The sequence below is a fragment of the Ambystoma mexicanum genome, chromosome 11 (assembly GCF_040938575.1).
Source record: "Ambystoma mexicanum isolate Mex_15411 chromosome 11, UKY_AmexF1_1, whole genome shotgun sequence".
NCBI classification, from domain to species: domain Eukaryota; kingdom Metazoa; phylum Chordata; class Amphibia; order Caudata; family Ambystomatidae; genus Ambystoma; species Ambystoma mexicanum.
In genome coordinates, this window is record NC_090934.1 from 821374028 (window position 1) to 821387920 (window position 13893).

At 46.0% G+C, this 13893-nt stretch overlaps 4 non-coding genes across 4 annotated transcripts; all 4 read right to left on the reverse strand.

The window, feature by feature from the left end:
• Positions 1–9969: 9969 nt before the first annotated feature.
• Positions 9970–10041, reverse strand: TRNAW-CCA (transfer RNA tryptophan (anticodon CCA)). Its single transcript has one exon. It is a non-coding gene; the product is annotated as a tRNA-Trp (tRNA).
• Positions 10042–10354: 313 nt separating this feature from the next.
• Positions 10355–10428, reverse strand: TRNAN-GUU (transfer RNA asparagine (anticodon GUU)). The gene has a single exon. It is a non-coding gene; the product is annotated as a tRNA-Asn (tRNA).
• Positions 10429–12218: 1790 nt separating this feature from the next.
• On the reverse strand, positions 12219–12290 carry TRNAW-CCA (transfer RNA tryptophan (anticodon CCA)). Its single transcript has one exon. It is a non-coding gene; the product is annotated as a tRNA-Trp (tRNA).
• A 313-nt stretch (positions 12291–12603) lies between these two features.
• On the reverse strand, positions 12604–12677 carry TRNAN-GUU (transfer RNA asparagine (anticodon GUU)). The gene has a single exon. It is a non-coding gene; the product is annotated as a tRNA-Asn (tRNA).
• Between the last annotated feature and the right edge of the window lie 1216 nt (positions 12678–13893).

Below are 13893 nucleotides of genomic sequence, written 5' to 3' on the forward strand. Positions count from 1 at the left end.
TGCACAAGATCCAGCTCAAATAGCGCCTCCACAAGGTGTAATACAGCAAGTGCCGCCTTTGCAATTACACGCACCAAACATGGGAGGAGGGTACCCAATGCAAGGAACTGGGTATTATAGCTATAACAGAGGGAGAGGAGGGTTTATGAGGGGGAGAGGATATGGATATAATACCCAGCAACAGGCTGGGGGAATCAGAAATTACTACCCCACAGGGCAACCCGTATACCAGGACAACACAGGGAGCTTCCCCTGGCAAAACAGGGAACCACCCGTGTGTTGGAGCTGCGGACTATTAGGACACATGTCACGTACATGTAGGGTCAGGCCAGGAACACCAGCATGGAATGAACAAGCACAACCTAGGACCTCACAAGAACAGCAGGACATACACCAACAGCAGATGTCACAACAAAGGAGTGACCAACAACAACAAACACGACAGCCACAAACCTATTCACTGCCACAACAACAAATAACACAGCAACTGACGCCGCCACAACAACAAGTGGCGTTAATACAACCACCACCCCAAACTGAACGAACACAATTGGGTGGGGTGACGGTGTTGGGACACAACCCTTACACAGGGAATGGCCAATCATTATACCCCCAATAGGTCAGCCCACAGACGGCCTTGGTGTGTCCCATCCTGTCAATAACACCTAATAGTGCGGAGGAGCCACGCATAGAGGTAACGATAGGTGACAAAAAATTATCATTCCTTGTTGACACCGGGGCAACCCGGTCTTGCATAAGGGAAGGTAAATTTAAGATGTCAGGCGAAGCCATGAACACCCAAGGATTTTCTGGGGCTAAAGGGTTGGTTCCATTTACTGATAACGTTCCCTTATCTATTGGAGATCATGATCTGTCAGTCCCACTTTTGTATTATAGTGCCTCACCAGTAAATATACTGGGGAGAGACATAATGAACAGATTGAATATGACGATCTCCTTTACAGAGGATGGCATAATTTGCTCTACTCCAGGGATTAACATGCTCACAGCACGACAGATTTTGCAAGCATACTGTGGACAAATAGCGATTAGGGCAGAGCCAGTAGATGGCGAGCTATTTCAGTATGGAACAGACATGGCATTTGCATGGATGCCAGGGATAGGAGGGAAAATATGGAGGAGACCAGCAGCCTATCTATTCCGACCAGAAACACCAACTAATGAACAGGAAGGGAAGGTGTTTGGAGTGGACATTGAGAGCATTATTGCAACAGCTGATTATGTTGCTGTGCACGCCCAAGATAAAGAAGGGAGAGCATGGAGGGCGGTGATAGCACTAGCAGAAGGATGTAGGCTGACCCAGGTGTCAGATGAAGAGCTGTTTTCAGAAGAAAAGGAGGAAGGTGAAATGGTGTTCATGATGAGTGTAGAAATATGGCTAAGAGTGGCTCACAAACAAGTAGCACAGAAAATTGCAATGGCACTTGAGGCACCCGCAGGCACCCCAGTCCCATTTTTTAAGGAAGATATGTCAAAGGTGCCCAAATCATTATGGACTATTAGCCCTTATGACGTGGGATGCATAAAAAGCATAGGGGGTGTAAGGATAAAATTGAAAAAGGGTGCCATACTACCAAGAGTGAAACAGTACCCATTGTCAAAAGAGGCAGATGAGGGCATATATGAAACCATAACGGCCCTTATAAACAATGGCATATTGGTCCCCTCAGAATCACCATGTAACACAGCTGTGTACCCGGTGCGCAAGGCTAAAGGGGGGTCTTGGCGCTTCATACAGGACCTCAGACCCTTGAACAACATAGTAGAAGCAGAGTATCCAGTAACAGCAAACCCGGCCACAATATTGTGTGGCATTCCAGCAGAAGCATCACGATTTACAGTGATTGACCTTAAAAATGCTTTTTTCTCAATACCATTACACCCAGACTCACAAGATTTGACAAGCTTTACTTGCCGAAATACAAAGTGGAAACATACCAGATTACCACAGGGGTATTGTGAATCACCCTCAATTTTCAATAGAGTAATACAGATGGATTTAGGTAACGTTGAGGTGGAAAGCACAGTGTTACAGTATGTGGATGACATAATAATTTGCAGTACAAACGAAAGTAAATGTAGAGAGGACTCCTTAAAAATGTTGACAATATTGGCTGAAAAGGGGTATAAGGTAGACATGGAAAAGATACAATACTGTCAGGAACAGGTACTTTACATTGGACAACTGATATCTCAACATGGAAGAAGGATTGCACCACAAAGAGCACAGGCAATCTCAAGCACTCCCGTGCCACAGACTGTGAGAGAACTACAGCAATTTCTGGGGCTGTGCAACTACTGTAGAGCATGAGTATTTGATTACAGCTCATACATAGGACCCCTGCTTGAGGGTTTGAAGGAAGCAAATAAAGGGGAGAAAAAGTTGGGGTGGACTATGGAAATGAGGGAGGCATTTGACGAGTTAAAAGACGCGATATCAACTGCTCCAGTACTGGCATCCCCAGACTATGAGCGGCGCTTTTTCATATTTTCACATTGCGACTCAGCAGTGATGAAAGCAGTGTTGGCCCAAAAAACTAGCATGGGCTATAAACCAGTAGCATTTTACAGCGGTCACTTAGACCCTATAATGTTAGGCCACTTCTCTTGTGAACAAGGTCTTGCTGCAGCTGCTTTTGCAGTAGAAAAAGCATCAGCAATAACTATGGGGTGTCCAACTACACTATTTGTGGAACATGCACTATTTGCGATATTGAATAAACCTAAGTCCACACTAACGACACAGAGGGCATCAGGTTATGAGATTATTTTGTCCAAAGCCGAACTAGCAATTGTTAGATGTAGCACGGTTAACCCTGCAAGGTTCCTAGCAGAAGTAATTGAAGAGGGAGATTACGCCCACGACTGCACCCAAGTAACTGAGATGTACTCATGTACTAGGAAAGTTGAAGAAAACGCACTAGAGGGAGGTGAGCTTTTGTTTATTGATGGGTCATCAACTATTGATCAAGGAGATGGGATAAGGAGGACTGGGGCAGCAGTAGTAAAAATGATGGAGGCGCCGGTGTGTGTGGCTATGAAGTGTGTACAATTACCACAGCATTACTCTGCTCAAGCCGCGGAACTGGTTGCACTAATATTGGCATTAAAGGAAAGTTTTAATAAAAGAGTAACTATATATTCTGACAGTGCATATGTTACATCAACTGTCCACTCAGGGCTATCAAAATGGAGAAGAAGAGGGTTTAGGAGAGCTGATGGCACTCCAGTACAACATGCCCTCTTGTTGGCTGAACTAATTGAAGTAATAAACGACCCCCAAGAACTAGCCCTGGTAAAATGCACCGCACATACAAATGGAGAAGACTACGTATCAAAGGGAAATGCAGCAGCAGACGCACATGCGAAATATGCTGCATATTTTGGTGAGATATGGAACCCTACAGACTCACAGAGAGGGAGAGGGAGGGGAATAGCTAGGGAGATGTTAATAAGAGAAGGGTACACCCATCTCCCAGCCACACAGATTATGGAACTACAAGCGGCTGCTCCAATGGCCGAAAAAGAAGTATGGGTGAAAAGAGGATGCACAATGTCACCAACTGACGCACTATGGCGCCAGGGTGGCACTGGGAAAGTTGTAATACCGTTGGCACTGTTAAATACCGCCCTGAGCCAATTACATCACCCTGCCCATACAGGCAAGGAAATAATTGCAGCACGAATTAGAGAAGATTGGTTTTGTCCCGAGTTAACCTCTCATGTGTCAAATTTTATCAGTAATTGCCTCACATGTCAACAGTTTACGGCCGGTCATACTTTAAAAGTGATAAGAGGTACCATACCCCGGCCAGAAGGACCTTTTCGACACCTTCACATTGACTATGTTGATATGATCAACATATGTCAAGGTAATAGGTATATGATTGTAGTAGTATGCCCATTTTCTAGGTGGATTGAAGCAGGGCCCTGTTCACACCCTGATGCGTTTAGAGCAGCCAAATTCATAGTAAGGGAGGTCTTCCCCAGGTGGGGAGTGTGCGAGGTGTTAAGATCAGACAATGGCCCCCATTTCGCAAACGAAATGTTCCAGCATATCACATCCCTGCTGAACATTAAACACAAATTTGCATGTGCATACCACCCACAGGCTAATGGTGTATGTGAACGCCTGAATGGCTTATTGAAGGAGGCAATTGCTAAAATACAACAAACAACAAAGAAAAGTTGGTTGTATTGCCTTCCGTTAGCATTGTTTGAACTTAGAAACAGGCCAGGGTCCGACCACCACCTCACCCCACACGAAGTGGTTACTGGACGCCAAATGCGCCTTCCCCTAACACCAACGTCAAGGGCATTCACCGACCACGAAAGTTCAGCAAATGTGTTAGGTGATGAAATGTATCAATATGTGTCTTCTTTGATTACTAGTGTCGTGTTTGTGTCTCAACAGCTCGAGCGCACACGGGGCGGGTCTACCAGCAACCAAGAAAAAGACGAAAATACAGAATTGGGAAAGGAGAACTTGTGCAAACTTGCCAAAGGTGACCACGTACTACTTCGCAATTTTAATAGAAAGTGGAACCAAAAGAGGTTCACTGGCCCCCATCTGGTAGAGGACGTATCAACAAGAGCAGTAAAACTAAAGGATAAGCGTGCCTGGAACCACCTACATGACGTAAAAATCTACAAACTGCAGACGGGCCCCAGCGCCAACGACAGGTCCATTGGAAGGACAGTAACAACATCCCCGACAGCGGAAGAAAGTTCCATCACAGACGACGACCCAATTGTTCCCTTGGAGACAATAACTGACGAAGAAAAGGGTGATCCCCATACTGCCCACCCTATGGTCACACGCTCAAAGAGTAAAAACAATCCCGCCAGTTGAGAAAACCCCCCCCCATTGACTGCTAAGTACAATTGTAATTAAAACTGAAGGACTTTCCTTGCACCAATACACATGTAAACACGTGAATGTTCTCTTTTTCTCTCGCACATACAGGAACTGCGTAATATTGTATTGTAAGAAAAGCTAATTAACGTATTGAGTGTGCAGGCGTAGATGGTGCTGCCAGACGATAAATACCCAGAAGAATTGTCACACCAATTTGTATACGAAATAAAAAGGCCAACATATTTAAAAAGGAGAAGGGTACGTGTCTACTACACAGCCTTCCTCCTGGCCATAGAAAATTACATGCCCCACCTCCGCCCATACTTGCCGGTCCTAAGAGACCGATCACTTAGGGTAGCGTGGGAGCAGCTCTTCACCTGGGCACTGAATGACTACTTGATAGGGAGAGCTTAAAGAAACAAAACTAACATTCAATAACGAGCACTTTTGAGAATTTTTAGGCGGGCAACTTTAACGTCACAAGAATACGCTGCCAGGACTGCAGCAAGGTAAGAGCAAAATGCCGGTGAAATTAGCATATGTAATAAAAATAATAGGGATTTTTATGATCACCGGGTTCTTGGCTGCCTCTGTCTGGCAGTACAGCTATGCTATCGATTTTATTGCTGCACCCAAACCTAATATACCCCCGTTCCCTGCTGCAACAGGTGTTACGTCAGGTGGTAATAGTAACATTGCACCCAAGCTAAATAGAGTTAAACGCAGCACATACTCTGACAATAAAGGTATTGATAATTATGTACAAGATTCAGCACACGTCACAAACAACATATGGTACCAGCACATGACCCGCATTGGTAAGCAGACAACTGAGGATAGCTGTTACGTTTGCTCATTAATACCATACGCCATGAGCGCTTCACGAACATTTGTTGCCACTGAAATAGATGGAAAGACAGCACAGTGCATAATATATTTGGCCCTGTTCCAAACGAAAGGAAGATTTCAAGGAACAGTAGTGCACATGACATGGAAAACACGAGACTCATACCCATATGAAAACAACTTCCTTAAGACCTATCTGAGTTACCACAAGACCAGTTTACATGCTGAAGCATTCAAATACATAACAAGTGGCCCTGCAAAAGGAGAAACAAAGAAGGTAACACTGCAGTATCTACCATGTGATTGGTACGCCACTGAAGTTCCGGGTAAACAAGGATGCTGGGAAAGGCCGCTACTGACGATAACAGGAAAGGTGTATCTGGACAACAGCTGGGAGATAGGAGTAATTGGCAGCAACATGGTAACAAAAGAAACTATCTCAACCATCGAGACACACAATCATCGATGTTGGACGACGTGGATCAAGTACGTACCAATGCTCACGTGGGTAGAAGAAGATGAAGACCCAATAACAATACTACCATTGACTGCGCCCAAAGTATGCTACCAGCATAAAGGAGAGGTGGACGTAGGATATAACACCAATTGTGCAAGCGTGATGGAGTTACCTGAGGGGGGAGCGGGAACAGCAGTAATAATGGACCATTATTGGGCCTGTGGAGAAAAGGCATATCATACACTGCCTCCCCTGTGGAATGGTGTGTGCACAATGGTACACGTCAATGTACCATCACTAGTGGTACCTAAGAAGCATGTCAATGTGGCGAAATTTCCTAAAATGGACGAAGGGGATAAGAGACGAAAGAGATCTGCACCACTCCAGAAGGAGCAAGAGAACAAGACCAACAGCGAAGATACTGTCCTAAATAGGAGAAAACGACAAGGGGAGCCACTGACAGGAAATTACCTGTGGGGAAGGTCGGAAACGGAACTAACGTCAATACCGCCAGAACACAGACTATTCAGCAGAGCAGCAATGTTTTTCTCCTCAATAATACATCCGGGACTGCAAGCATACGCAAACGCAAAATGGCTCCAAATAACCAGATGGGAACTGATGATGACCATCAATTCAACTGTAAATGGGCTCAACGCAATTAAAGAGGAGCTGCGAGCTGTAAGGATGGTAGCACTACAGAACAGATATGTACTGGACCTTCTCACAGCAATGGAAGGAGGAGTTTGTGCAAAGATAGGACAATCATGCTGCACGTTCATACCTGCCAACGATGCTGACAATGGTACACTGACAGAAGCAGTATCACAATTGGCCCAGATGCACTCCAAAATGATGGACGAGAGTAACGGTGTAAACAAGGATAAGAGCTGGTTTTCACTATTATGGTCATGGATGCCATCTTGGCTGTCAGATGGACTGAAAATAATAGTGGGGTGTACTATTTTGGCTGGAGCTACTCTGATCATAATTAGATTTTGGAAAGCCCGGAAGGCACGCACGACTGACGAGTTGCTGGAAATGGTGGGAATGCACCCCTTGATGCCAGCAGATGATGGCCAGCATACAGGAGTGATAATACAAGAGAGGGAGAAGCTGCGCACCCAAATCATCACCAACCATCTAGACCCACCATCAGTGAAGATCGAGAACCCAAGGAACCCCAGGAGCTACATAGGAAGATGGGTATACTGTACTCCTGGAGGAACATGTGAATATATGTATTGGTCATTTGAAGATCATGTAAACCATTATGGACACCTCGGAGGGATAACTAAGATATGGAGAGTAAGAGGAGATAACGAGAAAGATATGTTTGTGGTCGACAAGTCGACCAGAGGGGGGACTGAAGTGGGAGAATGGAAAACCAGGCTCCCGTCCTTCACCTCTCGCTCTTGGCCTAGAGGGTCACGGCCCAGACACCCGCCACGAGAAGAGTTTGTCCATTTACCAGACGACCAAATACCCTGGTACAGGAACATACGGATGTGTCCATCTGCCTGCCCAACAGCCCGCACTGGCCATGCCGACACCTGCGGTTCGGATCAGCTAGACTAAAATCCACACGTCGTTAGAGATGCCATGACGACCTAGAGAACGGGAAGCACTTCTGTACAAATATACACACTGAACATTTCCACACCAATCTACACGAAGAACATACTCAGTGCTCTGACGTAGGCGACAGGCATATTCACGGACGTGCATCTTTATTATTTTTATATAGGCTTTCAGAATGCAGAAACGCAAGACGCATCATGAACTCATTTATAACGCTTGCTCACGCTTCTCTTGAAACCATTACCACCATAGAGATATACTGGAAACACGATATTGGTCATGGAAATATATGCTATTATAACCTAAAAGCACCTATGCACCAAACTGACTAATTATGCACCAGGCCCAAGTAGGCCTCAACCAAGAGCTCCCGTGGACATTAGCAAAGCACGAGTTAGGTTGCTGATCCTGCAGAAAGAACCCAGTGGAGCAACCAGCCAAGGTCGTAATGTTGCAAACTCACAGTCCAAGAACACATCATCAAAGGCACGATGTTGCAACCTCGCACCCCGCGTACCAACGTTAAAGTCACGCCGGCAAATTAAACCAGACGCGCAGTAGAAAAAGCAATATTAATTGTGCAGAATTCTGCCTCTTTCACGGTCCCTCCCCACGTGACCAAGCCGAACTTGACGAGATGCCAAAGCCCAGGAGGAAAAAGGCGTCTGGGTCCCTCGCTACGAGACACAGGCCAATACACTTGAAAGGCTCAATGGACATCTGCTGCAGTGGGAGCGGTCAGCCTTCCACCTATGAATAAATCCTCACATTGTCTGCACGTACCCATATTGAAACATTGTTGCAATCACAGGTACACCGAGAGCTGGGAACAGCGGTGGTCCCAGGCTGGGAAGCTCACGGGTGCACCAATCAGAACATGGGGCTCTCATCTCAGACGTCAGTAACATTAGCCAATCCTCAGGAGTCTTCATGTAACAATTCTTATGTATCTAATTGTAGGGACAACCCAGATATACCACCTGACTACACCTTGTCCACTAATATCATTCTCTATATGTGTACTATACTAACCCTACCACTCGAGCAACCAATTAAGAGTGGCGATAGGTTTTTTGCTAACTTTTGACGTGACGCAAGTAGCGCGTCATAATACAGTAAAAAGGGCCTGCGAGCCCCACGATTGTGTGTGTCAGGACGAACGCGTGCGCTCCTTGACCCATCCCTGCCGTTTGCATAATAAACAGCAGAAGTTGCCTTGCTCCTTGTGTGTGCCTCATACTCTGTCTCGATCCGAGATATACACGGGAGGAGTTGGGGCCTCCCTGCCCGGAGGTCTGCGGACGGCCCGGCCGACCCCGGCAGAATTTCCCCCCGACAACTGGGACAAAGGAAGAGGGTTTGGGGATTAGCACATCTCCTATGAAAGGTACAGTCACGCCCGAGACAACTCATAGTGTCACCTCAAATTCTAAGAAATGCAAACTAGGGACCTACGCTTTTTATTGCCAGTGGATCTTTGTTTTTCAGACAAATGTGCACGCCTCCCAGAGCCCCATGCAATGCACTTAGGGAAATGGGGGAAGGTGCTGTGCAACCCTCTCGCTGACAATGTCTCTCTTGTCTATAATGTATCTATGAGAGAGAGAGAAATAGGCAATGCGAGAGTGAAAAAGTAAAATGGAAATGTGTCTACTGAGACCAGTATAAGGGGAAATCCTCACAATCCAGGACCGACAGTTGATTGGGAGGGCGCTTACAGGTTTCCGACACCAGACCGGTACCTGAACTCACAAACCCAAACTGCAAAGTGATGGGCATTGCCACTAGACTGCCGACCCCCTTTCGGGGCCGCAGCATATTTCCTTTAGTCACACCTAGAGTTCCCAGGACAGTGCAGCATTCAGCGATTACACGAAAATACTGACAGCGCTAGGAGGCCATGCAAATGGCAGAGGTATGCTTTACAAAGCCCACGTAGCGTGCACAAAACAGCACATCAGTCAGGCCCACTTGAAGAGATGGTAAAGAGGAAATACTTCTGCTGCATCCAGTAAAACATAGAGATTGGCCTGCTTTAAAGGTTGACCATGTCCTTCATGGGTGTCTGTCAATATGATACTTCCCTGCTGCAAAGCTTACATTCGAAACGCCAGAACAACTAGGCCCAGAGCACAAAGATGCAGTCAGGTTGAAATAACGAGATACTGAAGAGCAATTTTGTATTTCAGAGTGGGAAAAGCAAATATGACCCCGACGTGATTTGAACACGCAACCTTCTGATCTGGAGTCAGACGCGCTACCATTGCGCCACGAGGTCCTTGTGGCAATCCACCTGGTGTGTCTGATGACAGAATAAAGGTAGGAGACGTACATGCACCCGCAGAGCCTCAATCCTTCTTTAAGTAGACTGGCTAGGATAGCTTCCTTCTGTGCATCAGTACACGCTGCAGCCAAACCCTTCCCATGAAGTCTTGATGTTTATGAATTGAATTGCAAGTTTTGAAAAACTAAAGCAAGCGAGAAGAATTGCTTGCAGTTTATTGGATTTTTTGGACGTCAGCAGACGAGACCTGCGAGAGGTAAACAGAAGTTCATAGTTGGTCATGCTGAATTTTTGAGCCAAAATGCATCGTCCCTGGGTGGGCTTGAACCACCATCCTTTCGGTTAACAGCCGAACGCGCTAACCGATTGCGCCACAGAGACTCATGCAGTGCTTACACTGGGGCCTGATTGGTGTGCTGTTTGCTTATGCTTCCCAGGCAACCTGAAAATATTTCTAAAATAGCTCTATTTCCCACAGCAAATCAGGGTATCAAGCACTTCCCTACCTCCCCTAATCCACAAACACAGGGGATTTAGTAGAGGACAGAGCCCATTAACAGTGCACCAAATGTCCTCTGTGTAGGCATAACTTGCTATGAGGAGAAAGCCACAGTTGCGCACTTGTGTTAAAAGGGGACAGTAGGCTGAACCCAGAGAACACGGGAGAAATGACTCAGGTTTACTGAGTGGAACACTCTGTGTCTTTGTGCCAAAAACAGCAGCGTCTTTTCGGTTAACAGCCGAACGCGCTAACCAATTGTGCCACAGAGACTCACTGGCATGTGTGTTCTGCCTTTGGCCTGATTGCATTGCTATTTTTTTCTGATTGGCAGAAAACCTGAACTTTTTTCTGAAAAAGGCATGCCTCTCTTAGCACTGCAGTGCATTAGACTGCTCCCTTGCTTCCCTGAGTCCCCAAATACACAACCACCTTGGGCACAATAGAAGACACATTCCAGCAGATTTAGCAAGAGTGCACCAAGGTTTCTATATGTAGGTACCTTGCTGAGAAGCAAGACCTGCAGTTGCATTCTTCTGTTAAAAGAGGGCAGCAGAGTGCACCAAGAGAACTTGGGGGAAGTAGCTTATGTTAACTACTTGCCATGCTCTTTATAGATCCCTCTGTTTGACTGGGTGAATTCTAATTTCTGGGGTAGAGTAAGCAATTTTTGGATCTAGATGCTGTGCGCAACAGGAATGCTATATACTGCACTGTACTGCTACTGAAAAGTTACCAATTTTACAGGATGTTCAGGTAAGCTTTGTTTCAGAAAACAACTTGCTAGAGGCACTAAAACAGATTACTGGGACAAAGGAAGAGGGTTTGGGGATTAGCACATCTCCTATGAAAGGTACAGTCACGCCCGAGACAACTCTGAGTGTCACCTCAAATTCTAAGAAATGCAAACTAGGGACCTACGCTTTTTATTGCCAGTGGATCTTTGTGTTTCAGACAAATGTGCACGCCTCCCAGAGCCCCATGCAATGCACTTAGGGAAATGGGGGAAGGTGCTGTGAAGCCCTCTCGCTGACAATGTCTCTCTTGTCTATAATGTATCTATGAGAGAGAGAGAAATAGGCAATGCGAGAGTGAAAAAGTAAAATGGAAATGTGTCTACTGAGACCAGTATAAGGGGAAATCCTCACAATCCAGGACCGACAGTTGATTGGGAGGGCGCTTACAGGTTTCCGACACCAGACCGGTACCTGAACTCACAAACCCAAACTGCAAAGTGATGGGCATTGCCACTAGACTGCCGACCCCCTTTCGCGGCCCCAGCATATATCATTTAGTCACACCTAGAGTTCCCAGGACAGTGCAGCATTCAGCGATTACACGAAAATATTGACAGCGCTAGGAGGCCATGCAAATGGCAGAGGTATGCTTTACAAAGCCCACGTAGCGTGCACAAAACAGCACATCAGTCAGGCCCACTTGAAGAGATGGTAAAGAGGAAATACTTCTGCTGCATCCAGTAAAACATAGAGATTGGCCTGCTTTAAAGGTTGACCATGTCCTTCATGGGTGTCTGTCAATATGATACTTCCCTGCTGCAAAGCTTACATTCGAAACGCCAGAACAACTAGGCCCAGAGCACAAAGATGCAGTCAGGTTGAAATAACGAGATACTGAAGAGCAATTTTGTATTTCAGAGTGGGAAAAGCAAATATGACCCCAACGTGATTTGAACACGCAACCTTCTGATCTGGAGTCAGACGTGCTACCATTGCGCCACGAGGTCCTTGTGGCAATCCACCTGGTGTGTCTGATGACAGAATAAAGGTAGGAGACGTACATGCACCCGCAGAGCCTCATTGCTTCTTTAAGTAGACTGGCTAGGATAGCTTCCTTCTGTGCATCAGTACACGCTGCAGCCAAACCCTTCCCATGAAGTCTTGATGTTTATGAATTGAATGGCAAGTTTTGAAAAACTAAAGCAAGCGAGAAGAATTGCTTGCAGTTTATTGGATTTTTTGGACGTCAGCAGACGAGACCTGCGAGAGGTAAACAGAAGTTCATAGTTGGTCATGCTGAATTTTTGAGCCAAAATGCATCGTCCCTGGGTGGGCTTGAACCACCATCCTTTCGGTTAACAGCCGAACGCGCTAACCGATTGCGCCACAGAGACTCATGCAGTGCTTACACTGGGGCCTGATTGGTGTGCTGTTTGCTTATGCTTCCCAGGCAACCTGAAAATATTTCTAAAATAGCTCTATTTCCCACAGCAAATCAGGGTATCAAGCACTTCCCTACCTCCCCTAATCCACAAACACAGGGGATTTAGTAGAGGACAGAGCCCATTAACAGTGCACCAAATGTCCTCTTTGTAGGCATAACTTGCTATGAGGAGAAAGCCACAGTTGCGCACTTGTGTTAAAAGGGGACAGTAGGCTGAACCCAGAGAACACGGGAGAAATGACTCAGGTTTACTGAGTGGAACACTCTGTGTCTTTGTGCCAAAAACAGCAGCGTCTTTTCGGTTAACAGCCGAACGCGCTAACCAATTGTGCCACAGAGACTCACTGGCATGTGTGTTCTGCCTTTGGCCTGATTGCATTGCTATTTTTTTCTGATTGGCAGAAAACCTGAACTTTTTTCTGAAAAAGGCATGCTTCTCTTAGCACTACAGTGCATTAGACTGCTCCCTTGCTTCCCTGAGTCCCCAAATACACAACCACCTTGGGCACAATAGAAGACACATTCCAGCAGATTTAGCAAGAGTGCACCAAGGTTTCTATATGTAGGTACCTTGCTGAGAAGCAAGACCTGCAGTTGCATTCTTCTGTTAAAAGAGGGCAGCAGAGTGCACCAAGAGAACTTGGGGGAAGTAGCTTATGTTAACTACTTGCCATGCTCTTTATAGATCCCTCTGTTTGACTGGGTGAATTCTAATTTCTGGGGTAGAGTAAGCAATTTTTGGATCTAGATGCTGTGAGCAACAGGAATGCTATATACTGCACTGTACTGCTACTGAAAAGTTACCAATTTTACAGGATGTTCAGGTAAGCTTTGTTTCAGAAAACAACTTGCTAGAGGCACTAAGACAGATTACTGGGACAAAGGAAGGGGGTTTGGGGATTAGCACATCTCCTATGAAAGGTACAGTCACGCCCGAGACAACTCATAGTGTCACCTCAAATTCTAAGAAATGCAAACTAGGGACCTACGCTTTTTATTGCCAGTGGATCTTTGTTTTTCAGACAAATGTGCACGCCTCCCAGAGCCCCATGCAATGCACTTAGGGAAATGGGGGAAGGTGCTGTGCAACCCTCTCGCTGACAATGTCTCTCTTGTCTATAATGTATCTATGAGAGAGAGAGAAATAGGCAATGCGAGAGTGAAAA